This window comes from Lissotriton helveticus, chromosome 3_1 (genome assembly GCF_964261635.1).
Source record: "Lissotriton helveticus chromosome 3_1, aLisHel1.1, whole genome shotgun sequence".
Classification (NCBI taxonomy): domain Eukaryota; kingdom Metazoa; phylum Chordata; class Amphibia; order Caudata; family Salamandridae; genus Lissotriton; species Lissotriton helveticus.
The window spans coordinates 1,865,045,163-1,865,071,811 of NC_136061.1; positions in this window are offsets into that span (position 1 = coordinate 1,865,045,163).

Consider the following 26,649-nt stretch of genomic DNA (forward strand, 5'->3'; position numbering starts at 1 on the left):
CAGGGAGACCATCTGGCCCGGCAGCCTTCCCCCGCTTCAGTTGTCTAATAGCGTTGTGACTTCTGCCTCTGTTATTTCCTTGTCCAGGTGGTCGCTCTGTTCCAAGGAAAGCGCAGGAAGACCAGCCTTCTCTAACCACACATCCCTAGCCATTGGGTCTTCCATAGTCTCCTCTTTATAAATGTTCTGGAAAAACTCCTGGAAGGCCTTTCCTATGTTGATATTTGAAGTCCTGGCTGTTGCTTCCCCCTCCACTCTCACTTCCCTGATATATTTTTTGGCCTGATCTGATTTAATTTTCCAGGCTAACACCTTGCCTGCGGCCTCTCCGTACTCAAAGTGTGAGAGCTTGCTAGCCTCCCACCTCTTTTCCACCCTTTCTTGGAGTAGATTTTCCAGATCTACTTTTAGCTCCATCCATCTCTCTTGGTATGCTAAGGGTCTGATGCCAGAGCCTAGCTTCAGGTCTAGGAGTGTCAATTCCCGCTCTATGCTTGATATCGCTTCTCTGTATTGTTTTCTTCGATATGAGGCTCGGTTGGTGAAACATCCTCTTAAGTAGGCCTTAAATGCCTCCCACACAGTCGCCAAAGAGGCCGAGTTTAAATTACATTCCAGAAATGAGGTAGTCTCCGCTATAAGGAAGTCTGTCTCTTCTTCCTCGAGCAAAATCGTCCGGTCGAAAGACCAGGAAGTGTGTCTAGTCTGCTGATCCAGAGTTGGGGAGAAGAGAATAGCCGAGTGGTCGGACAGATGAGAGGGGAGGTAGACCAACTCCTTCAGAGCATCCTTAAGGATGTAGCTAAAGAGAGCGTAATCGATATTCTAGATTCATGTTTATATTTGAGGTTATGGAAAGATACCCCCAAGGTGGTGCCCGCTCTCTCCCTCCATAGGTCCGCTAAACCAAGGGTTGTCATACCTGCTATAAGGGTTGACCTGGATTTGACATGCGTCAACGCTCTGCAATTGGGCGATTTGTCTAATTTGGGGTTTAGGACTAGGTTAAAGTCTCCCATCCATATCACAGGGTCATGGAAAGTTATCAGATGGCTCTGAATCTTATTCAGATAGGAAGGGTCATCCTGGTTAGGGTCGTAATAGCCCACCAAGGTAAAAGCCCTCCCATCTAACAAGACATTGGCTATTAGCCATCTTCCACTAGGATCTTCCTTATACTCTATGACCTGAGCCTTGGCCTGTTTCTTGAAGACAGTGAGGATCCCACGTATGTTGGCATTATGGTCCATGCACAGAAATTTGTCCACCCATTTCAACTTTTATAGCATATCGTTGACCTCTTGTTTTAGTAGATGTGTCTTCTGGATGACAATGAGTTGCGCGGGGGAGTCTCTCAGATATTGTAAAACTCTATGTCTCCTACCCCTCACACGCAGTCCATTGACATTCCAGGATAGAACCTGTAACCCACTCATTTGCTTTTCCAACCCCATCCCACCCGCCCTCCCATCGGGCCTGTCGGGCCACCCTCACTAAGGGACAAGGAGTGACCGCTCTTAACCTGGCTAATACTACTCTTCGGCAATTAAAGTGGTTTCTGATGTGTACATAGGAGACGAGACCTGGCTTACGAGGACCTTTTGATGCTTTACCCCCCCACCCTGGAAAACCCACCCATACTTAACCTGGCCAGATGAATTGCCAGATTGGCGTCTCTAAAGTGACCCTAACCTAGCCCTGTCTACCCCGGATACGATTAGAACCGGCAAAAAGCCATAACTTTTGAGGACTGGGTATCAGCCCAGGAAGACGTAGACTATAAACAAAGGGTCCCCATAATTGTGTGAGAAGGAAACTCAAAAGAAAACTCAAAAGTATATACCTTAAATAGTGTGTTCCCATTTGTTTTCCTTTCTAACCTTTAAACTTTTCTTTTTTTCCTCTTTTTTCCCCATTTCCCATTCCCTTTTCTTCATTTTGTTTATTTATTTATTTTTTTACCAAATTTTCTATTTGCTGTGTTCTATTTTCCAATTCATTTTTCCCGTATATTTGTAATTTATTTATTGTTTAATACTGAGTTTGTTTGTACCTTACTTTCCTATATTCTAACACTTCATCGGCTCGGGAATAGTGAGGTGGTGAAGTAGTGAAGTGACAAGGTGAAGTTTGAGTTGGAGTGGAAGTGATCTAGTAGCCCCCTGTGCATAGTTACTGATGGTTGCTAGAAGTTTGTCAGCTTCCAGGGGCGAACGGATATTATGCATTTTGTTGTTAAACATTACCCTCAGAAATGCTGGGAACCTCATCTGCACTGTTGCCCCCAGGGCCCTAAACTTATCCATTTTCTGACCGAGCTCCCACTGCCTATCTAGCGTGGTTTTGGACAGGTCAGATCTGACTTCAAAGGAGAAATCCGGGGCCTTCAGTGACTTGGCCTTTAGAGCAAGATTCAGGATTTTCTCTTTAATGGAGTAAGTAAGGAAGTTCACCAGGATTTTCCTAGGCTTCACTCTCCCGGGTGTTCAAGCGGAAGGGGTCCCGGTGAATCCTCTGGATGTCTTTCTCTAACTCCGCAACTGCCTCGTCCAAGTTGAGGGCGTTCTTTAACAGGGAGGCGACATACTCCTTAATTTCACCACCCTCCCTCCCTTCCGGAATCTTCAAAAGTCTGAGGTTGTTTCTTCTGGAGTAGTTTTCCAAGGATTCAACCCTGTCCTTTGTTGCATCCCCTTCTCTCCGTAGAGACTGGATCTTGACCTCTGCGGACTCCAGCTTAGCTTTTAACTCCCCCACTGCACCTTCCAGACTCTCAGTTCTCTCGAAGAGACCATCCACTTTTTTTTCTAGGGTCTCACACACGGCCCTGATCTCATTTTGGTTCTGCTTGGATTTGGCAAACCCACACTTGATCTCCTTCCTCATTGCAGACAGCAGTGTTTCGAGAGGGGTACCCCCCCTGCTGTTCCCAAGTGTTGGATCACCGTTCTCCCCGTTCTCGCCTTCAGCCTCTACCAAAGCAGGCTCCAATCCCCCGGGGTCCCTTGCTGGCGCAGACTTAGTTACCTCCATTGTACCCACAGGGCCAGGAGACATGGCCCCCTGGGTGGTAGTGGAGGTATTGGGAGCATTGGAGGTGCTCATACTCTTGGTCTGGGTGCCACTACCCCCTTCTAAACTTTGCACGATGTCAAGCACTTGGGGTAACACTTTGAAGTAGGATCTTAGTGATGGTGTAACTCGAGTTGCATCTTTCGCAGCCCCTTAAATTTGCCTTTCTCCACCGACTGGGTATTAGCACTTGTGTTAGGTTTAGGTTTAGGGCGAGCAGACCTCTCTCCTGCTGTGACCCCTTGAGATGTCCCTGGGGTGGCTGATTCAGGCTCTCCTTCCACCGCGGCCTCTATCCCGGGTACTCCTCCCCCCCCATTGCACTCTCTCACAGACACGCTATTATGCAATGCCTTCCTGCCTCCTCCGTGCTTGTCAGGCAAGGCACTGCACCCAAAGCCCTTCCCCCGTATCCTGCCCTTTCCGCCTCGGGTTCCCGGAGCTTTGCTGGAACCAACACTAGCTTTTGGGCACTCACCTCCCTTCAATCCCCCGTGCACTCTCACTGCTCTCAGACGCTTTGTTTCTCCTGGCCGCCGTTGTAGTGCACTTTGCTTTGGCTGGCCATGCTCCTTCACGCACCAAATCGGAATCAGAATCAGGGTCAGACTCAGGCTCAGCCAGGAGCGACCTCCCGAGTACCGGCGATTTCCCCGCCTGTCCTTCCACGCTTTTCCGCCGAGCACTCCCTCTGAGCAATCCGCGAGCTGCCACCCTGCGGCTCCGCCGAAGCTCCACGGCTGCTTCTGACCACCGGAAGAGAGAGGCGGGGGGCGGAACCAAGCTTACACACATCGGCCGTGCTGGATCTGGTCAAGCCGGATCCCGTCCCGTCACACCACACATTAACGTGCCCCGGAAAGGGGGCTGAAAAGAGACGAGGCTGCAAGTCCTCACCTCCAGGAACCTTTAACTACGGTAAACAGCCGGCCAGGGTACACATTTACCGCATAACTGCAGGGACTAGGAGAGCTCTTAGAGACGCGCGCGCCGCCCTAACCAGCGGCCGCCATGTTTTGGGGGTAGTTGAGGATTATGCAAAATTCGTTAAAAACTTTGCTGACTGTGCTGCCAACATGAGGTATCTATTAAGAAAGGGAGTTGATTTTGAATGGACTGATCTTTGTGAGAAAGAGTTTAATGGTATTCAAGAAAAACTCAGAGCTGCACCTTCCCTCAGAAGTTTTAATCCAAATATTAAGCCCATACTTATCACTGATGCTAGTGAAAAGGGTCTGGGGACAGTTCCTCAACAACAAGATTCCAATGGTATGCAAACAATAATGTTTTTATCTCGAAGTCTTAAGGATCCTGAAACTAGATATTCGGTAGTAGAGAGGAAATCTCTGGCAGTCTACTGGGCCATTAAAAAACGTAAAAAAATTCTCTGGGGCATTGATTTGGAGGTGCGTACCGATCATAAGCCTTTAGTTGAAATATTTAGTAAAAAGGGCCTTAACTCAATTTCTAGTAGAGTAACCAAATGGGTTATAAGTCTTCAGGAATACAATTTCTCTCTTAAATACATCCCTGGGGTAGATAATAACATTGCTGATGTGTTGTCTCGCCTGACACCCATAGCAATATCGGAAGAAGAAGAGTTGGAGGATATTGATGAGTGAGTTTGTGTGGTAGATCAAGAAATAATCTCTGAAAGAAGGTGGAACATGGAAATATCACAATATTCAATTTTAAATGAGGCAATGTCTCTGATTAACAAAGGTTGGATTAGTAATAAGGAGGGTTCTGATACCATTAAACAGTATTGGATTATGCGTAATGAGTTGTCTGTGGAGAATGGTTTATTGTTTCATGGTACGAGATTAGTTCCGCCAAGCAGTCTCAGGAAAGAACTTATTGATCTAGTTCACTCATCACATGCTGGTCTCACTAAGTGTAAAGAGAGGTTAAGAATGTTGTATTGGTGGCCTGCGATGGACAAAGAGGTTGAACGTATAATTTGTGATTGCATCCCATGCACATGGAGTGACAAGTCCAAGAACACTTGTGTTCAACCAATGGTGATAAGAAGACATCCCTCTAATTCTTGGCAAGAAATTGCATTAGACATTCTTGGTCCAATACACGATAATAATTCACAAACCTTTGTGCTAGTTATAATTGGCATGTATTCACGGTGGCCTGAGGTTTTTTATGTATCGGTCATTGATTCTACTCATGTGATTCAATGTTTAAAGAGTTTGTTTGCCAGAGAAGGGATTCCTGAATCCATTTTAACAGATAATGGAGTTCAGTTAATCTCAAAAGAAATGGAGGATGTTTTATCTTCTAGGGGTATTGTACACAAAACTTGTTCTCTCTACCATCCTGAGGCCAATGGAATGGTTGAGAGATTCAACAAAGTAATTAAAGAAACTATAGTATTAGCAAAATCATCATCTTTAAATTGGAAATGTGAGGTTCTTAAAAAGGTTGAGGAATATAGATTATCTCCTCATGCTACCACGGGAAAAACACCTTCCATTGTTCAGAGGTAGAGATGCTAATACTTGTGTTGAACCCGCATGGGTTAACAAATATGAATTTAATAGAGGTAAAGAAAGAAACGGTGAAAATGTGGACATTCAAGAGAGAGAAAAGAGAAAGGCGATACAAAGGAAACAATATTTTGATTAAAAAAAGGCGGTAAGGAAGACCAAAGTTGAGGTGGGTGATATTGTAATGATTAAACGTACAGGTATAGGAGGAAACTCTGTATCCAAATCTATGAAACCCATTAAAGTGATAAAAGTCTTTAAGAATGCAATAAAGACACAAGACCATTGAATTTGGAATTTAAATAGGGTTGTAGTAGTCAAAGGTAACTTAAGGAACAACTCTAATGTAAATTCACGTAGCTTGGACAGCGCTGATGTTCCTCCTCAAGTAACTGTAGGGTGTAACGGTCGAAGCTCGTTTAGGGAGTGTAAACGACCATCATATCCTTAGGATTATGTTTAAATATATGTTTTCTTCCTTTTGTCTAGTTGAGGAAGGGGGATGTGTGCAGTTCTGCCTTTCTTATGATTAGTTTTCTATGTCATTATTAGAAAGGTAATATGTCATTAATAGAATTATATTTATGTCATTAGGTTATGTCACATAGGAATTGTAGATGTGTCCCTAGGTTCCATGTTAGTGTTCAAAGAAACTGTAGCGGTTGAGAAGATTGCCTTCTTGCCTGCTTGTTGATGGATGGGATCCTCTAAGGAATAAACCTGATAAGAAGTTGTATCCTGTGTCTACACTTTATTTATGGGAATACTTCACTACTGCCTTTCCTCTCCTCCTGTGAAAAGCAGCGAGTCTTCTAAGACCCCCAAAGCTGCCCGGTGCAGGGTTCACCTCTAATTCACTTTGGGTTCGCTATCAAATTAATGAGGCAAGCGCTGGAAACTGGAAGACAAGAAAAAGATTTATTTCTCATGAGGAGACCACGTCAACTGCAGACACTGGGATGTCTGAGGGAGGTGTTCTGCTGGTATCTCCTTTGGCTCTTCCTTTTTTACAGGTTTGACACAATTCATTTGTTTCATCAACATGGTTACACAAGCTTGGAGTCCCCGTGCCGGCCAGGTTGCCACACAAGCCCAACAGTAATTCTCTTCCCACCCAGGTCAAACAGAAAATCTTATCTTGCAGCTGGACCTTGCTTCAGGGTCTAAAACATGTGAGACCGGTCAGATCTAAGAGTCCGTTCTGTTGATAAAAACAGGTCCCATTGTTGGTAAAAACAAGTCTCTGTTTGCAGTACAATAAATCATGTTCCAAGGGTCTTTTTAGTGTCTGAAACCTGTTTGTGTAACTAGGTGCGGTGAGGGGTAGAGTGTCCAAAGGTTTGCCTACAAACAGAGATGAAAGGAAAAACGAGTTTGTAGCAGCAAGTGGCGCAGAGGTTTGTCGTGACAATAGGGTTTATAGCCCCCAGCACACATATCAGGTTTGATCAGAGGGTCAGAGGGATGCTAGTAAGGGCAGGGTGAAACAAAGGTGACCAACAGAGTACAAAATGGCTGTGATGAATTAAAATGACTGCAGCTTATATGCACATTGAAATTTCCACCAGACAAGATGGGGCAGGCAATGTTCACGATTGTCATTTTGCTTTTAACACTCCCTTTCAGTCCTTCCGTACCTTCCTGCTTGAGAATGGCATTGTGCGTGATCTGAAACGCGCACAATCCACAGCATTCCCTCGTACCTTATGGCCTTTTGGTGAAATGTAATTGGGATGCAGATTTCTCCTCCAGCCCCGGCTGCACTCATCCTGCTCGGCAACTGGTTGGTTTCTGGCCCTGCGGACTGCATCTGGAGCCTTATTGCTACTCTGCCTCCACATTACAATCCTGCACCACGGCATGGGCCACAAAGACCCTAAACAAAGGACCCTGCCCTTTGAGACAGTAGCGGACAACACCTCTGAAAAGACCCCCACCAGGGCGAACAGCGCCCGAGTGCGGATCTCTTCTCACTGTCTACATCGATGCTCCAAGAGATGAGAGTGGGGTTCAAGGCTCCTGATGGCAGATTCGATGCGCTGGACAAAAGCTTGGCCGACAAGGGTGCCAAAGTTCAAGCACACGACCGACGCCTTGATGAGGTGGAGGCCCGCGTATCAGACATCGAAGGTAGCTCGCCGCAGTCACTGAAACGACTGGACAGGGTGGAACGAATTTCGAAAGAGGTCGCAATTAAGAACGAGGACTTGGAGGCGTGCAGTCGGTGCAACATTCGCATTTTGGGCGTACCGGAGACTGCTGCGGCTGGGAGGATAGATGTATTTGTGGAACACCTGTTATCTGATTTATTTGGCAGAGAGGCCTTCACCTCGGGGTTTGTCTTAGAACCTGGGCACCGATCCCTTTGCCCCAGACCTAATCCTGGCCTACCACCGAAACCCATAATTGGGAGGATCATGAATTTCAGAGATCGAGATTCAGTCCTGTACCTGGCCCGGGAACGAGGTGATAACATTTGGCAGGGCTCCAAACTGTCTTTCTTTCCGGACTTCACTGTTATGGTTCAAGATGCCCGCCATAAGTTCAACAGAGTGAAGGCAACCCTCAGAAATTTGGGATTGAAATACAGAATGCTTTACCTTGCCAGGCTCAAAGTAGATGTGGGAGGTCGCTCTTGCATATTCGACACTCAAACAGAGGCACAGGAATTTTGTCACACCCACAAGAAGAATAACAGCGGCCCCAGGTCTGGAGATGGGGGTCCTTCTACTCCACATTGCGGCTCAGACACTAGTATGGAACTCTTTTTGAATACATGGCCTGGCTGAAGTGGCGTTTCTAATCTTTCATTTGAATCTGTGGAGATAAGGGGTAGTGCTTACTATGCTTCTGTTCATCAGTACTGAATGGCAAGGCAAGTTTAAAGATTCTAAATCTTTGAGTGCTTGGGAGGGTCTGTCAGTAAACCTCTGTGGAATCCTTTACCATACGAAAATCCTATTTTGGAATCTGAATGCAAAATAAAATTGTCTGGTCTCAAAAAGAGGAATAGAGAAAAATGCTGAACACAAATCAATTGCTGTGAACCACTCTCCATCTGCATCTTCCTGAATTTGAAATAAAATCACTGCTGGGTTTAGTACAATAGGGGAACATGGGATACTTATATTATTTATATTGCACAGGTCTCCATTTACCATTTGGTTTGTGTAAGCCCATTATAGGTGAGTTATACATGGACTCCATAGGACTTATCTCAGAATACCTTATTCAATCAACTTTTCAAAGACTGTGGCCGGTGGTACTTCAATTTGCACTGGTTCTGCACTCTTAATCAGTCCAATTTCTTTTCCTGAACAATCCCAAACCTTTCTTTTTACAGCTTGACCTAATTCTGCAGGTAAGTCCTCAGTTGTGAGAACCAGAAACATGCCAATGTTTGTTTCTAGAGATTTTAATTTAAAGTCAACATCATCATGATTTGTCTGAATGCAAACACCATCTAATATGCAAGAAATTATGCAATTTAACTTACACAAAAAATCACGGCCTACCAGATTTTCGGGACTTGCCTCACTAATTATAAACTCATGAATATTTTAGTTGATCCCATTTTTTGTGGAACATTTGCTGTGAACTTACTAGTCATTTGCTTATTCAAAACGCCTACAACTTGGACTTCTTTTTTCGAGAAGGGTAGGTCTGTAACTATGGATAGGGAAGCAACTGTATCAATCAAAAATGATATGGGATGGCCATTAACTTCTCCTTCCACATCAGGGCCATCCTGGTCTAGCTGGAGGACTGCATGAAGCATGGAATTCTCCTCCTCCAGAGGCACCGTCATTATGCCTGATTGATTCCAGAAAAGACTCTAAGTGTAGTTGCAGATTGTAGAATACTGTCATTCATTACTGTACATTTTTACTGAGACTTTAAATTTGGTTGACATTTTCACGTATTATTCTGCACGGTTTGTTGTATGCCAGTAGGGCTGGGATTACTGACAGAATCATGCCATCATACCTACTCGGCCGCATGGGATTAATTTGCGGGACCATTTGTTTCTCAATTTGAAATCTATTCACATTAAATATACCATTCCTTTTCCAGTGTCCCTCTCTACCACAAATGTAACATGCTCCCGATTTAATTTGGCCATTATTAACATGATTAGCTTTGTAAGTATTGCAAGTAAAACCTCTACCTGTACATCTACCTCGAGAATCACCATTATCACCATTACCCCCTTTTTAAAAAAGAACTTTGTGCCACCATTACCTTTTCCTTTATTGTTTTCTTTTTTGCGTCTCAATAATCACTACACTACTTTACATAGGCAAGAGTTTCATCTAATGATTTTGCTTGACATCACAACACACTCTGCTGAAGATGTGTGCTGATCTCCGGGTGCAAACTCAACTTTTAAACAGAAGCAAATCCTAACACGCCTTTTTCTGAAGGATCATCAACTCCACTGTGCTGGCTGTAAATCTGCATCAATGTACAATAATATGCATGAACTGACTCATCTGCAGTTTGAGTCGCTCTCATGATATTTGACCAATTAAGCTGTTTCTGTGGAATCTTTACTTTCAAATGTTCAATAACTTGAGAATACTGTTCTATGGCAATCGATGAAGCTTTAAAACTAGTATTGTCTTGCACTCAGTCCACAAATCTTTAGGCAAAATAACTGAAAAAATGCATCTAGATCTTCCAAGCACCGTTCGGAATAGTCACAGTCCTCTCTACTTCAGAATACCACTGTTGTGGTACTTCTACAAGCTTAAAAAGTGTATTTGTAAAGGTCCACAGATTCTGTCGAGTTATTACAATTTAAAATTTTGCCCTTATAAATGTCCTAATCCACAATTTGGTCTAAATCATCTTTGATTGTTAATGTGTTAATTTCTGCAACTTTTGCCTCACATGACTGTCCAGCCTCCAAGGTTGATTCAGAATGCCTTTCATTCAAGCCACTCATTCTATTTTCTTCTGCTTCTGCATGAGTCTCATTATAAACAGGTGGTATCGTCATGAATATCATATCTATAAATTGATTCTCTCCCTCAGTATCACTATTATTTTCACTCTTTTTCTCATCCTTCTTCTCATTAGGTTTTGCCTGGTGAAAGCTGCGCTCTGCGCAGCTTTTTCGCGCAGGCGAAAACCTAATGAGTATAGTAGGGGAGACAGGAACGGCCCCCGTCTTCCATTGGCTAGCTCCATAAATGGAGGCTAGCCATTGGAAGACGGGCCTGTCCGTCAATGCCGGACCAGATTCGGGGGCGTTCCCGAGAATTTTTGGCTTTGGCTACGTCACGCTACGTCAGCCAAAAGCCGGGAACGCCCCCGAATCTGGTCCGGCATTGCAGGCACCCGCCTTCCTGCTCGGGGCCGGGGAGTTTCGTGAAAAACACCCAGAGCGCTTCATAGCGCTTTTCTGCCCTAGCGAGTGCTCACCTCGCTTTTTTGTAATTAAATTGTCCCCTGGCAGGCACCCAGGGACCTTGCCGCTATTGTTTATTTTCACCTCGAGGGAGCCCACCCCTCAGTGAATTCACTCCCCGCCTGCAGTAGCTGAGACGGGCCGCCGCGCTGCCTGCGACGACCCTGAAGCTGAGGGGGCGACCCGGAAGTCCCGCTCCCCCAGCGCGGACAAGGAGAAGCAGCTGCACCCACCGGCAGGGCTCCATGGTGGAAGAGGAGCCCCGCCGCCGCCCGTGAGAGCACCCGGCCCCAAGAAGCGGGACCGGGTGAGGAAGAGCTGCAGCGTCCAAGTACCGGTGAGTGCGGCCGCAGAGAAGGGATGGGTGCCGGGACACGTCCATTACCCAGAACTCGCTACATGGACGCGCGGACCGGATGCGTCTTCTGACCTTCTGACTCAGGTGAGAGCCATCCCGTCCACCCGATGCTGACCGCAGTAGCCCCTTATTATCTCTCTCTGACCTCATTCTTATTTTCCCTCCCAGGTCGCCTCGAATAGTTCTGGACGCACCCGTCCAGTACAGTACTCCCACCTTTGGCACGGGGTGCCCTGGTCGTTTACTGTACTTTTTACCACGTGGCCGACTTTGTATCCAGTAGTCGCCACCACGGTAAGACCCCCTGCCACTGTCAGTCATCACGCCGCTCGCACTCTCGTCCTCTGATAATCACCCCGTACTTTTTTTCTTTTCTTTAGTCTTCCGAAGAGCACCTGGACATCCACAGAGCGCAGCAGGTGAAACGTGCATCATTTTACATTCCTTCCGACTAGCGGTTCTTCCATGATTTCCTCCCCCCCCCCGCCCTCCTCTGTGACTTGTATACCTTTGTGGGGTTCTTCTTGTGTTATTGACACACGATATTAACATCCTCTTTCTATGTAGACTCGACTAAGGTCTCTCCCAGAGACTGGTTTTAGACCATGCACTACTTGAGCTTCTTACATGTCACTATATGACACTATATTACCTTCTCCTACCACTCTCCAGTGTCACCTGCGTAACTGCCTTTATTCATTCTCCAGTGCGTTTGTGTGCTTAATACACGTATCATTAAGAACTCTCGTCCTTTTCATTTACGTGACCCCCTTCTATTTGCCTGTAACTACGCTTGGGCTCGGGCTTGCAGTGTGTGTGGGGGCTTGCAGTGTGTTGGGGGGCTTGCAGTGTGTGTGGGGGCTTGCAGTGTGTTGGGGGGACTTGCAGTGTGTGGGGGGGGCTCGCAGTGTGTGGGGGGCTTGCAGTGTGTTGGGGGGCTCGCAGTGTGTGGGGGGGCTTGCAGTGTGTGTGGGGGCTTGCAGTGTGTTGGGGGCTTGCAGTGTGTTGGGGGGCTTGCAGTGTGTTGGGGGGCTTGCAGTGTGTGGGGGGGGCTCGCAGTGTGTGGGGGGCTCGCAGTGTGTGGGGGGGCTCGCAGTGTGTTGGGGGCTCGCAGTGTGTGGGGGGCTCGCAGTGTGTGTGGGGGCTTGCAGTGTGTTGGGGGCTTGCAGTGTGTTGGGGGGCTTGCAGTGTGTGGGGGGCTTGCAGTGTGTGGGGGGCTTGCAGTGTGTGGGGGGGCTCGCAGTGTGTGTGGGGGGGCTCGCAGTGTGTGTGGGGAGCGTGCAGTGTGTGGGGGGGCTCGCAGTGTGTGGGGGGGCTCGCAGTGTGTAGGGAGGCTCTGTGGGTGTGTGGGGGGGGCTTTGTATGGCTGTGTGTGTGGGGGGCTCTGTGTGGGTGTGTGTGTGGGGGGCTCTGTGTGGGTGTGTGTGTGGGGAGGCCTCTGAGTGTGTGTTGGGGGGCTCTCTGTGGGTGTTTGTGTGTGTCATTTGCGAGAGATAAAGCTAGTGGCATTGTAAATGACAATGCCATTTATTTATGTTAAAAAAAACATAAATAAAAATATTGTCAAGAGCAATGCCAATAGCTCAAACTTCAACAAAGGCAAAACCATTGCATTGTAAATGCTTGTTTTTATTTTCCGTTTTACTCTCTTTTGAATTGTTTTTGCCAGGAGCAATCGCAGGAAACATGCCTATAGATTTTAACACGTTCTCATGCAGCTCCTTTTTCAGTAAACGTAATCTCTCTTTCAAACTATTATTCATGGCTTTGCCAACTTGCCCCTTTAGTATTTTTTTTAATGTATTTTCTACTTGACGGCATAATTTCATACATTTAATCCCTCAAACTATGCAGTTCTTGGTTGTGGTAGTAAACGTTCTTTACATCAGGCATACTATTCTCAGGACATTGCAGCTTTTTATCACCTTTAGAAGATACATGCCATTTTATAAGTCACAGACACATATGCACACCATGATTCAGCAGCATCTCAAACGTAGCACTTCCCACTGAAGGCAGAACTGCCCCACCATAGAACTGTTTCTTAGATTTTGCCATAAGTACATCCATAGCTCGATAACCAGACTTTCACAATAGATGCAATGAATCACTATACAATTTCAAAACAAAACCTTAAACACAAAACATAATGTCAACAAATAAAACAGATAAACCCCCGTCTGGCTAATGGAACATGGGAAGAGAATCAAACCCATCACTGAAAGACATAGGTACTTTGGCAATAATCCAAACATCTCCAAGATTCTACAATTTTCCCCCACACATTTTCATTAACTTGCTTAATTAATGGTAATTATCTTAATTAATAAGCCAGTGGCCCGCATTCTCCACCAAAAGTCTGTCAACACTCTAATTAACTCATTAAGAGGGTTGATGCTCAAGGTTAGGATTGTCTGTGACTTCATAAGACTTATCCCAATGCTAATAAACACACCTGCATGAGACAAGATCTCAGGTTGTAACAACATGGGTTTATTAAAAATATGATCATTACGGAAAGCAAAAAACTATTAGATAGACATTTAGGAAATTAGCATATTCAAAATTATCAAAGTATAACTCTTCAGGAGGACTAACATGAAGTCTAAAGAAAATCCAGGGAAAAAAACTAAGTACAAATCAGTGAAAAGACTGTCCTAGTCGTATCTAGTCAAGTGCAGAAAGTTATAAGGATAAGTCAATAAACATACTAGTGCTGCGTCTGCTTAGTTAGAAAGCTACAGTAAGTCAGGTTCATCTCCAAAATAACACTGCCTTTATAATGTTTCAGGGTACAGAAGCCACACGTATTTCGTGGTACGATATACCATAACAGAGTTGGACTAGTAATGTTGCAAACATGTAAACCAATCAATATTTGAGTAAACAAGATTTTTCTAGACACCTACTTCCTACTGCATTACATTGGTTAGGTTATGACTAACTAATTAATTTGAATGATTTGTATTTAACGCAGCAATACAATAGTTTGTTCAGCTAAAGAGTAACATACACAGGACATCAGCAGGCAACCTTGAAAAGTTACAAGCAAAAGGTTCACCCTGAGCGTTGCGTCCTCCAGACATAAATATTACATATTATGCTTGTTACAGTCACAAATGTTAAGATTACTTTTACATGATTTTCCCGAAATGAAAAAAAACACACAAACAGAGAGAGAGAGAGGGAATGTCTCACTGCCATAAAATAAATGTGCACTATCATTCTGCAAATACGAATAGCTGTCAATGTAAGCTGACTGCACCCTAATCATACTAACTGAAACACGCTAAAATTAGGCATTATTGTGTAACATGAACAGACTTGCCGACAGTAACTTGCTAGCAATGTGTGTGAGCAACATTGCTATGCATTTGACTGTTTTCACACATTCAAGTTCTTTGGCAAAATTGAAAATGGGATGCAATTTTATCAAACAGACTACTGGACTGCACTTCAGCAAATTTCTGGACAGGGTAAGCCGCAGGTCACGGAGGTATCCGTCTGCCTTTTCTTTTTCATTCTTTCTGTGCTGTGCATACAGTGCCATCCATATACTAGGAAAGAGAAATGGGACATGAAGAGATGACCAGAAGGAAGGGATGAGCGGTGAAGCATTAATGGAGCCATGTCATTGCTATTGTTGAATTATATTTTGCATTCTATGGAATTATAGACATCCAATGTTATATTTATGACCGCGCCCTCCATGTCTGCTTAGATCCAAGCAGGCTATCCATCCTATTTTGTTAATAGATCCTCCACTGATTCCAGCTTTCCCCTTACTAACTCAACTTAAATGTTCTCCCGTGTCTCAGCTCCTTCCAGTCTGAGCACTCATTCTTTACTCACACACCTCACATGCGTTTTTGACTTGTTTTCTCCCTATTGTAAGTCCCGTACCGCCCCAGTTGGGCATTTCATTCTTCTGACACCCTGGCGGGTCCTTTTGGCCCAGCACTCCTCTCACTCTGTTGGCCTTCGGCCCCTGTTAGGATATAATGCTCAGCTGCTACAGGTTACTAATGGAAACATCCTTTATAACGCAACCATTACATTGCAATACACGTACAACGCAGTCATTACATCGCAACATTATTTACAACGCATGTCACTACAACGCAGGCATTACATCGCATGACACTACGTCGCATGTCACTACATCTCATGTCACTACAATGAAGGCATTACAACGCATACCATTACAATACATACCATTACAACGCATACCATTACAATACATACCATTACAACGCATACCATTAAACGCATAGTACCCCTACACTATCCAAAACTTACCCTACAGTTGCACCCCCTGGAGTTAGAATAGTAATTTTTACCCCTATACTATCCAATACTTACCTTACATGCAATGTAATGGAATGCGTTGTAACGGTATGTGTTGTAAAGGTATAATGCGATGTAATGGAATGCATTGTAAAGGTAGTTTCTAAAAATGCGATGTAATGGAATGCGTTGTAAACGATGTTGCGATGTAAAAACTGTGCTGTAAAGGCATGCGTTGAAAATGTATGAGTTGTAACGTCATACATTTGTTACTAACACTTAAGCATAAGACCTTGATACCAGTAACAGACATGTGACTAGCTTTGCTTTCTCGCCTTTCAGAGGCACCACCAGACTCTCTACTTGACATTTAATGCACTATCACAATGGTTTGACTTCTTCACATTTGTGGGCCATCACCAGTGGTCTTTCAGTGTCACTAGCCTATCAATCTCTCACACTTGGGTCTACTCCATCTATTCTGGCGCCCCAGTGACATCATCTGTCTGTCTGTCCTACTGCTGTACGCAGAGGCCTGGGAAAGTCACTGTAGCAAGAAGTTTCAATCTGTGATAACACAAAATAATGTGTAGTGCGTATGTTTTTTTTTTGTGTATGGCGAGTAACTATATAATTTCCTTTTTTTGGGATCTGTGGGGGTAGATAGCAAGTGGTGTGCATTTATGTACCATTCAGCTGCCAGTCTTGACCAGGAAAGGGTCCCCATTAATGAGGGCTACCCTTGTGAGCACATCTCAATGGAAAGGCTTTTGTTGTAGTCAAGTCTTACTCTTATGTAGTTCTGAGTAGTATATGGGTGCTTTGCAGGGTTCAATCAAGCCTTACCCTGGTCAGAAAATCATCAAAGATGTGGCTCTTTGTTTCTTACTGTAAGTACGTTTTTGGTTTCTTTCTTTAATGTTGTTTTAAGGTCCACCAGCGACAAAACACCTTTGTCATACTTTATACATGTTTTACTTACTTAACTCTGTCTGGCAGTGCTCCGTGGCATATGTTGCCTGCTCTGTATGTGCGGTGCTAGGTGGGGGTGATCCTCTCACCGCGTTATTATATCTGGATGATCCCAATTTTACTTCTTACCAGAAGGCTACCTAGAAATAAAGGTAGATGTCTAATCTTAGTTCAACCACTTCACGCAATGCATCATCCTTGACAGAATGATTGATGACTAAAGCCTTTTGAGAGCAGTTGGAAAGTAGAGTGAAATGCAGGTAATTCTGATTTTGGAGGCTAATCCCGGGAGGAACAACTTGGATCAGAATTGTTGAACTTCCATCAACAGATAGCAGCTTCCTTTCTCCACAGAGAATAGGCCCGACTGCCAAATGCCTCCTGACTTTCACAAGGGTGCCTCTGCCTCCACGAATAAAGAGCATTAAAGGTGTTTTAAGCCTTTTTCAAGTTTTTTACAGTACACAAACGAGACTATTTAGGATAATGTTTGTATTATATGAATGGAACTGTTTTGTTGTACCTTGTGCTAATGTGTCACTCAGAGTGTCACAAATAAGCATTCAAATGTCACACATAAGACTACCAGAGAACATGAAAATGTCGAACATAAGCACATTAATACGTGGCAGCAGGAAAACGTTAGCCAAAACCAGTAAAAACTGGGATATATTGCCCTATTTTAAGTTTTATTAGGTGTTAATTCAGCTTAAAAATGACTTTAGTGCCACTGTATATCCCCCAAAGCCACCCCCACATGTAGTCAAATGTTGGTTGGAGGAATAATCAGGAGTCTCTCGGGGGCATTTTGTACAGCCTACAATAAATTGTGCTTCAGGCTGCGTCCATATTTCCCCTGTTACTTAATTTCTGCCCTCTGGACAGGCCTGGGCTATCCATGGTGCTGAAAAGCCACAGGATTCCATTGGCCCATTGTTCGGAATGTGAGGTTATCCGCCTGGACGGAGGCAGTCTGAACCAGATCGTGACCCATAAACTAGAATCAGAACTTGTATGGAACTACAAGAGATCAGATTTTTGTAAGGGTTCATGTTAGTCACCAGATTTTCAGTAAGTATTTTATTTTTTACTGTCATACTGTGGTAAAGGATTTATGAAAGAGTTTTTCCCTGTTTAAGAACTCATTATGAATGGACATCCATCATTATTGTGGTGGTAAGTAATGCGTTATTGTGTATTTGATCTCAGCATTCAGGCCTCCGGTGTGCTAGGTCTGTTGCTCAACCAGGGTTCTCCAGAGAATCAAAGAGGGGGCCCAGCTTTCCATTGCACACCTTGAATCCAAGTCAACACGTATTAGACCTTGTTTAAGGGGCCACAGGGCAGACATGAGCTATGCGGCACCAAGTGCTGTGGTTGAGGATGTTGGCCATTGGTGTGCGGGGGTACGCCCTTGTATGGCTTTGCAAATTGGGCCAAGTGCACCATTTCCTCACTTGTCTCGAAGTTTCGCGAGGACAAGCAGTCATGGGCTTCTTCTAAGGGAGTTAGTGTAGGGCACTAAAGCTCATAACTCAACAGTCAATCAACAGACACAATAATCTAATGCCCAGCCTAATCTTTTTATGGAAACAATACTTTTATATCACAACTGTACCTGATTCTACACAATCATATGGGAACGACATACAGGGCTGTACTAGGCTGCATTCTAACAGTGAGGCGCTACACTCCCCACCTCTTTAAATCTCGCACCATACCGTTACGGTCGAGGGCCTCTTGTTACCATCCTTAACCATCTCCACCATCCTTAACCGTCTCTGGGCTAGGGCAAGATCAAGTTCAAGTGACAATAGCTCACAAAGTTCTTACTGACTGGATAAGCAACTCAGTTCAATGTTTTATCGGTCAAATTGCGAATTGTATCTATTGGGTGTGTTTGGCTCGCTGGTGCACCATTGTATCTTGTCCCTAGAACAGGTAAAGCTGCCTGGTTTACCTGTTGATTGCTTGCTGTATGTAGTACAGGCTGTGCCGTAGATGTGGTTGCATTACCAATGTCAAGGCTTGACTGCTCTTTTGCGGGAAAACTTCGGTGGAGCCCAAGCTCATAGCCAAATTCGCAGGACCGTCCTGGGGAGGCCGGTCTGCAGCAGCACCTGACTCCAGCAACGGCGGTCCTCCTGATCGGCTGCTCTCAGGTCTTCATTGGCAGGGCTGGCTCTATTCTGAGAAAGAAATCCAATAAGAGCACTGAGCTGTGGGTGTAATTAACCCCGTCTCTCTCTGAACAATGTGCCTACTTTGTTTTTGATTCGACCATCATTCAAAGTTGTGAGCTCTGGGGATTAGTCACCCCCTCTCGTTTTGAATAATGTACTGAGCTTATTTTTTTGCTTCAATTACCATTCCCAGTTGTGTAATGTTGGCTTGTAATTGAGTTTCGATAAAGGTGCATCCTACTTGCCCTGCCACATACCCCACGTCTAATTAAACTGAGGGTCAAAACATTCTGAGCTTTGATCTGGTCTAAAAATGAACTTTATAAAAACAGGCATGATGAGTTATTCGTCCTCAGCCCGGGCTAATGTGATTCTGCGCCAGCCAATATTCTCTACAGTTACTGAGTTGTTTCACTCTTTGATTGTCACTACTGCCACAACACACATGTAGTGTACAATCTTTTAACTGGCAGCCCATTTTTTTGTTACTCAGTGATTCCTGCTCCTCTAAATATTTCATAGAAACCATATTGTCTTATGTACCTGTAAATGGTGTTGTTATGATTAATTCTTTTGGGGGAGCATTCAGGAACCCTAATTGGGAAAACCAATCTGAATGACACCATGAGAACCGTTGTTTTATGTTACTGGATATTAATCTTTTGGTTCATTGATCTACACAGTTGCCCCTTGTTTTTTGTTGTTAGGTATTCCGAAGAGGCAGTTGCGTCCTTCAAGCCAAGTTCTTCACGGTGATGTTTCTAGGGCAGTTGCAGCCTCCAGCCCCATCAGGGTTCGCTGCTTTTTCTCCCTCCTTGTTGGCAGCACCAGTCATTCAAGCCTGCGGTGCCCTGCCAGACTTCCCAGGTATGGACACTCTGGAACACTCTTGATACCGCTCCATTGTAAATGCTCCTAGAGATTGGAGTAACTCCTTCACTTCTGGATTGCTATCTTGGGTTGGCATCTTTCTCTGTGGATCCTAACAGAAACACGCTTGGAATCCCCTTCTGGAAAGTCTCTCATCCTGTAGGGCCAGGCACACTCCTTCCAGCTCTCAGCAGGTCTGCAGGCTTCTATGTACTTTAAACAGACCCTCAGCTCCTCCAGCAGAAAGTGACTTCAGATTATATCCCTCTCCTCTAGGAGACTGACTGTCAGGCAGGCAGCAGCCTTGGTTGCACAGCAGCTGTTCCCGTACTCAGTGGAGAGCCCTCTTCCTTGATCATGAAGAAATTGGAACTTGGAAATGGATCCTACTTTTATATACATCTTATAGACAGGACTTGTGGATCCTGCCTCTGTTGTTTCAGGACCAGTTTGGATTATTTAGCTTTCATATGCCATTAACAGGCTGCTCTCCAGACACTGCCTTTTTACAAAGTGATGGCTCTCGCAGAAGGTATCAATGTGGCTGGTTCCAAGCAGATATATAAAAAAAAAGGGGGGAACAAGGAGTGTTATAGGTCATTACGACTTAATGTGATACACCCAGGCCATGAACAGTAATTCACTGTCTGCTATGAGGGCATGCTTGGTGGATCCCTCCTACTCACAGGACAGGTACTGAACCGCGCTTGCTCTGGGACAGGCCTAGGCCTTTATGCTAACGCAGTGAGGATACGAGTTACGCCGGCAGTTGGGCACTTGGGGCAGCAGTACGCTCCGGTTACCCTACTAGGTGAAATTGCTGTCCCAGCAACGTCAAGGGTGTATTCTCACCATTTATTCTAATAGGCGTTTCCTAATCATTCAAGTAAATGTTGAAAACACTGATTGCTGGATGAGGCGGTGCTTAATTTTCAAGAGAATACATTTTCAAGAGAACAGGGCTCAGAGTATTAGCCAGAAGCTACTGAATGTCACAGTACCAAATACCAAGGCTGCATAGTCTTAATTATACTTCAAGCCTCTTTTATTAACCAGCAGACACTCCCTGCCGCTATATCTCACCATAGAAGGTTCTTGCTTTCTCCTTGTGTCACAACATTCTCTTCTTCTTCTTTCCCCTTGTGTGTGGTGCCCTTTCTCAGTCTCGTTCAAAGTTTAATGAGGAAAAATAGGTGCCGGTCCCCAAAAATGAGAGGTGGTGGGCTCCACCTGCAAACACCAGCTCAAATGAAACATTAGGCGAAGGGAATTAGTTCAAAGAAGGAGGCAGGCGTCCTGCAGAGACCATCTGAGAGGATCCCATTTGGCTGAGTTTCTGTCTGCTATGGGCCTAGTTGATATCTGGAGATGACTTAACCGAGCCACCTTCCAATTCACATTTCACTCTGGGGCCCACAATAGCCAATCACGCATCGGCCATGTGTTCACTCACGCTCAAGAAATCCACGAGTTCACTGAATCTTGATGCCTCGCACGCGGAATCTTTGACCACTCTCCTATTCTTACAACGATTACACGCAGCTTAACCAAGCGACGAGCCACCCTTACCATAAATCCATGGGTGCTTAAGATACCACATATTAAGGAAACTATTAAAGAAACTGACTTCTATTTTAAAGAAAATGTAGGATCGTTCTCCTCAGCTCAAATCCTATGGGGTGTGTTCGGTGTTGTCATGAAAGGTAGGGCATTGGCATTGATGGTCGGTCATAAGAGAGAACTCGCGAAACGTATAACAGAGCTCGCGGAAGATATCCTAACCAAGGAGAGGGCTGTGGCACTCACTACTGACCAGGAAGCACAACACTCATTGGCGATAGTGCGTTTCGATTACCAACAGCTCTTAACGGACGCGGCCAAGGCGAGGTATAAATCTACATGTCATAAGATATACGAACATGGAGAGTGGACAGGCAAGCTTCTTGCCTGGTTAGAAAGAAAGGAGCAATTATCTAGTTAGGTTCACACACTGCGTGGGGTCAACGGGGAGGTAATCACGGATCCCCAACAGATCGCTGATACGTTCGCCACCTATTTCTCATCAGTATACACATCCTCTTGGACATCCCAGCCATCCGCGGCCGCGGCCCTGCTATAGACTAGAAAAGTCACTTGTCTGACCACACAAGATAGGGAATCCCTAGAAGCTCACTGAAGAAGAAATTCAGACAGCTGTTCAAGATGTACGCTCGCGTATGGCCATGGGACCCAACGAACTTCCGATCGAATTCATTAAACCAATGGCTTCCAAACTCTCTCCTCAATTGCTCCAAATGTACGCCGAAATTTTCGGGAAGGGGGTCCTACCCGCAGACATCAGGACGGCCTCCATTGTGATTATTCATAAACAGGGTAAACCCCCAGACGATTGTAGGGCCTACCGGCCCATCTCACTCCTCACAGTGGAGGTCAAAATACTAGCGAAACTGTTGGCCAACAGTTGTCCCCTATATCACCGAACTAGTACACTTGGATCAATCCGGGTTTATGCCAGGGAGAAACACGGCCTTGAATATAAGGCGATTACATGGGGTCCTAGGTAGATGTGACAGGATCAGGGAGGACGCAATCCTATTGTCGCTAGATGCCTCGCTGGCCTTCGAGACAATCGAATGGGACTTTCTTTTTGCAGTACTGATGAGGATGGGATTTGTCCGGACTTTTTTTAAGTGGATCTAATTGCTCTATGCCCACCCAACACTGCATGTGACAGTAAATAATCACATCTCTCGTCAATTTCCATTGGGAAGGGGTACTAGACAGGGGTGCCCTTTGTCGCCTTTGCTTTTTGCTCTTGTACTTGAGCCACTGGCGGTCTGGGTCAGAAGGGAACCGCTGATCCGTGGTATGAAGTGGACGGAGGACCGCAACTCGCTTTACGCGGATGTATCTGGCCTCACCCTCACAGTCTCTCCACGGGGTCCTCCATATATTCCACAGGGTACACCATTAACTGGACCAAGTCCCAGCTCTATGTGTTGTGGGGCGCACCCCCATGTAATCCTAGAGGATACGATATACCAGTGACATTAAAGGGATTTAAATACCTCAGCATGTACATCACACCAGATCCGAACCTATTTTATGAGGCAAATCTGCTTGCACCCCTGGCACGTCTCCGAGCCGATGCAAAGTATTGTCGAAATCTCCCCTCGCTCTCTTGCGATTCGCAGCCCTTTTTAAAATGTTAGCATTACCGCGTTTTCTCTACGCATTACAAAACACCCCTAACACAATCCCTGACAACTATTTCTCCAGTATCGAAAGTGCCGTGCGGGGATTACTATGAGACGGCCGAGCCCCACAGATAGCTATGAAAAAGTTGACACAGGGGTGGCACAACGGGAGCATTGCATTACCCGACATGAGGCTCTATTACAAGGCATCCCAACTAATCACGATTAATAAATGGGTGTACAGGGAACACGACGACCTAAATTTCCATTCAGATTGATGGCTTTTGGGACAGGGAGTATATAGCTTCAGCTATTGAGGAGATCAGCCCTGGTTCATCCCCTCGGACATCACCTACCCAGCTGGACATTGGGCACAGTTTCTCCCCGTCTCCCTGGTTCGCCCATCCCTCCCCCTCCTATAACAAATTCCTACGATAGAACTATGACGTTGCCCCCTGGGCGGAATCCATAATTGTTCGGGCTTATCGCGGAGCTAGAGTAACCTTTGGCTGATGCCCGTTGGAGCTATCATATGTAGCTAAAGAGGAGCTTGACTCTGGTTCACCCCCTTGGCCGGCACCTACCTAGCTCGACATCAGACATTGTTTTCTTCCTCATCTCCCCGTTATGTTCCCTTCCCTCTCTCCCTCGGTCTTGTTTTTTTATGTTTATTGACTACACTAGCAACGGATGTAACTGTAATGTGACTGTAACTGATTTAATGCTGTAACTCGTCCTAATCCTCATGTAAAGCGCTCTGATACCACAAGGTCTAGCCAGCGCTATATAAAACTCAGAATAAATACATAAATAAATAATAAGGTACTCTATACAAACCCTCATAAGCTAAAACTCACAGGACCTACTACACGCACAGTGGACACCTGGCATAGAGTGAATGAAGAATTCGTCTGGCATTATAAACTCACACGGGCCACACCACTCTGGAGACCTGACCTATCGGACCAACTTAGCAAATGTCCTGGATTCATCAAATGGGACCATATAGGCATCTCGACGGTGGGCAATATATGGATCGAGGGGCAGTTGGCCACCTTTGCAGACCTTCAACATAAATACCAACTCAGACAGACCAAAATATTTCGGTGCCTACAAATTAGTCATGCAATCAAAGTGGTAATACCCAGGGATGTTCCCCTACCCGAGGCCTCTCCACTTGAGGAAAGGCTTATACTTGACCCCATGAATAAAAAGGCCATATCCCTCACATATAAAAAGCTACTAAACAATTGCCCAGACCCCTTTTACGCCTGCGACAATACTGGGAGAGGGACCTGGGGGAACTCGAAGACGAGGATTGGCGAAATGCGCTAGCCTCCCCTAGGGAACTGGCTATCCCCATGAAATTATGTTTGGTCCAATTGAAGATCCTACACCGCGTATATCTAGATGCAGGGATCTTGGTAGGAGGGCTGACCCCCTGTGCCTTAGGCAATGCCACCAAATAGGAACCTATTTTCACATTATTTGGGAATGTTTACTAGTGCAACTATACTGGGGTGATGTCACAAAACAGATGGAAAGAGCAGGTGGTAAGACTCTGAAGGCCTCCCCCCAATTATGCCTACTAAATATTTGGGAAGCCACTGATCTAACGCAAACCGAGAAAACATGGGCCTCATTTGGATGGGCCATTGCAAAACGCAATACTGCACAAAAATGGGGGGTGGAGGTTGTCCAGACTGTACCCGACTGGGCAGTCGACATGGACAGGGCAATGATAGCCAAAAAATATGTCTTTAAAAACAGGGGCTGCCCCAAAAAATGGGAGCGTAAAGGGGAAGGGTGGAATAGGTACAGAGTAGACATCTGCATATCCCCTACAATCGAACTGCACCGTGATCGACTCATACTAGGGGACATAGCTGATATCAATAATGTGACCCTGCATGGAGATGAATAAGGTGACTACCTGTATATTGTATCTCTGTGCTGTAAATGTCTGCATCGCAACTTTGACATAGTGTTGTACATTATCCAGTGGACACGTCTGATATAACCAATGTGACTGCATGCAGAGATGTAAACTGCGGCTCCCACATATCACCAGCTCTGAAACATGCATATGTATATTGTGGACTTGTATACTGTCCTATTGCTGCTATATGTTTTTTCTCAATAAAAAAAGCTTTTTTAAAAAAAAAAAGAAGGCAGAGAGGAAAGGGGCTTGCTTCAACTGCTCCCTATTATAACCAGGAAAATGTATAGCCACGTAAATATACCCACACGCCCCACATCTTCAGAAACACAAACATCAAAGTCATATTTGACCCAAATAATTCTGCTCTTGGATCACAGCCGCCATCCCACCCACCGCTACTTCCTTTTGAGATCCTTAAACTGAAACATCACTGTCCACTCTAGTGCAGTAGAATGTTCCCTGTTGGTATAATCAGTGCTTTGCACACTCGGCTGAGCAAACACAAACAGCAGTAAGCAAAGCATGGAAGTGTGTCCTCCAACATAACAAGATCTTTGTGTTTGACTGCAGAGTCGAGAAGAATGACCTAATTCGGACGGCTTCTGTCCCACATGATTTCATGGAATAACCACTCATAAAGCTATCTTGTTCAATCCCTTCTCCCCATTTTGCCACAAATTGGTATAATTTTATAAGATTGACTATAAGGTAAAGTAGCCGCTTTATTTACTGAACAAATCCCAATTAGAGTGCTGTAATATTGCAAGTATCCCAAATGACCGTCTGCTCTCAAGATGCATTGTTTCCCAGTGTTTGTGCTCTCGTGGTTCAAGCCAAAGCAGGAAATATCGGTATGCACATTTTTAAGTAGCCACTCCTCATAGGACTTGTACTTGCTCATTGAAAAGCGTCGAGAAATAGTAGTTAACTGGCTGGAATCAAAATAATTGCGTCTAATGCGGTTCTGTTCTACTTAGAATGGGTATTGTCTTCTATTTTTGTTAGCATTGTATTAGAAGTATTTAGAATACGTACAACGTATTAATGTCGATACCTTGTTTCCACTTCATTATATTAATGGTATATTCTTACATTATTAAACGTGTATTATTATAAATCCTGTACCCATTTCTGATCAAAAGGCCAACTCTGTGAGCTGCGGTTCGGCTCCCTCCTTCAGAGCCTTGGGCACCTGTGGAAGGAACCAATACCAAGAACTTCACAGGGGAGCGTTTGGTGAGGCGCCCAGCTGCGTAGTACCAGATTGCAGCACCAGATTGCAGCGAAGACTGCCAACTGTCGGACAATAACATGAAATGTGTCCCTATTCCTATTCTGCACTGGTCAAAGAAAATCAATATGGCGCTATACGCCCTTCTCTCATGCTGACATTTCCGGAGGGCGGGGGGCTAGTCTGCTGATCTCATCTGAGCAAGCACAAGAGAATGGGGTGTGTAGCATTCACGGGGGGGGTGGAGGGGCGCGGACTGCCTGTGCAACTCCCCCACGTTTATTTATACAGGCGTTCACGCCGGCCGGGGTGAACACAGAGGCAGCACCATCCGGCGTGCGCCGGCAGAAACCTCTAGCCCACTGACTGTCACATCCCATCTCAACTCAGTCCTTTACTGGATCTCATGAGTCTTACAGTTCACTTACTTGACAGGCAAAGTCTCTCAGGTGGGTGCTTGGCTGGGGGTTCTCCCTCAGGGCATACCTGGATGAACCCCGTCGGGGGCTGGATGCCGGGACAGGGGTGCAGGGTGCCAACGGTGATCCGGGGCCCTCTGGTGTTGCCTCTGGACCAGTTGGTGATGGAGTCGGCCCCAGGCGGTGGTCTCCTGCCTCTCGGGTTCT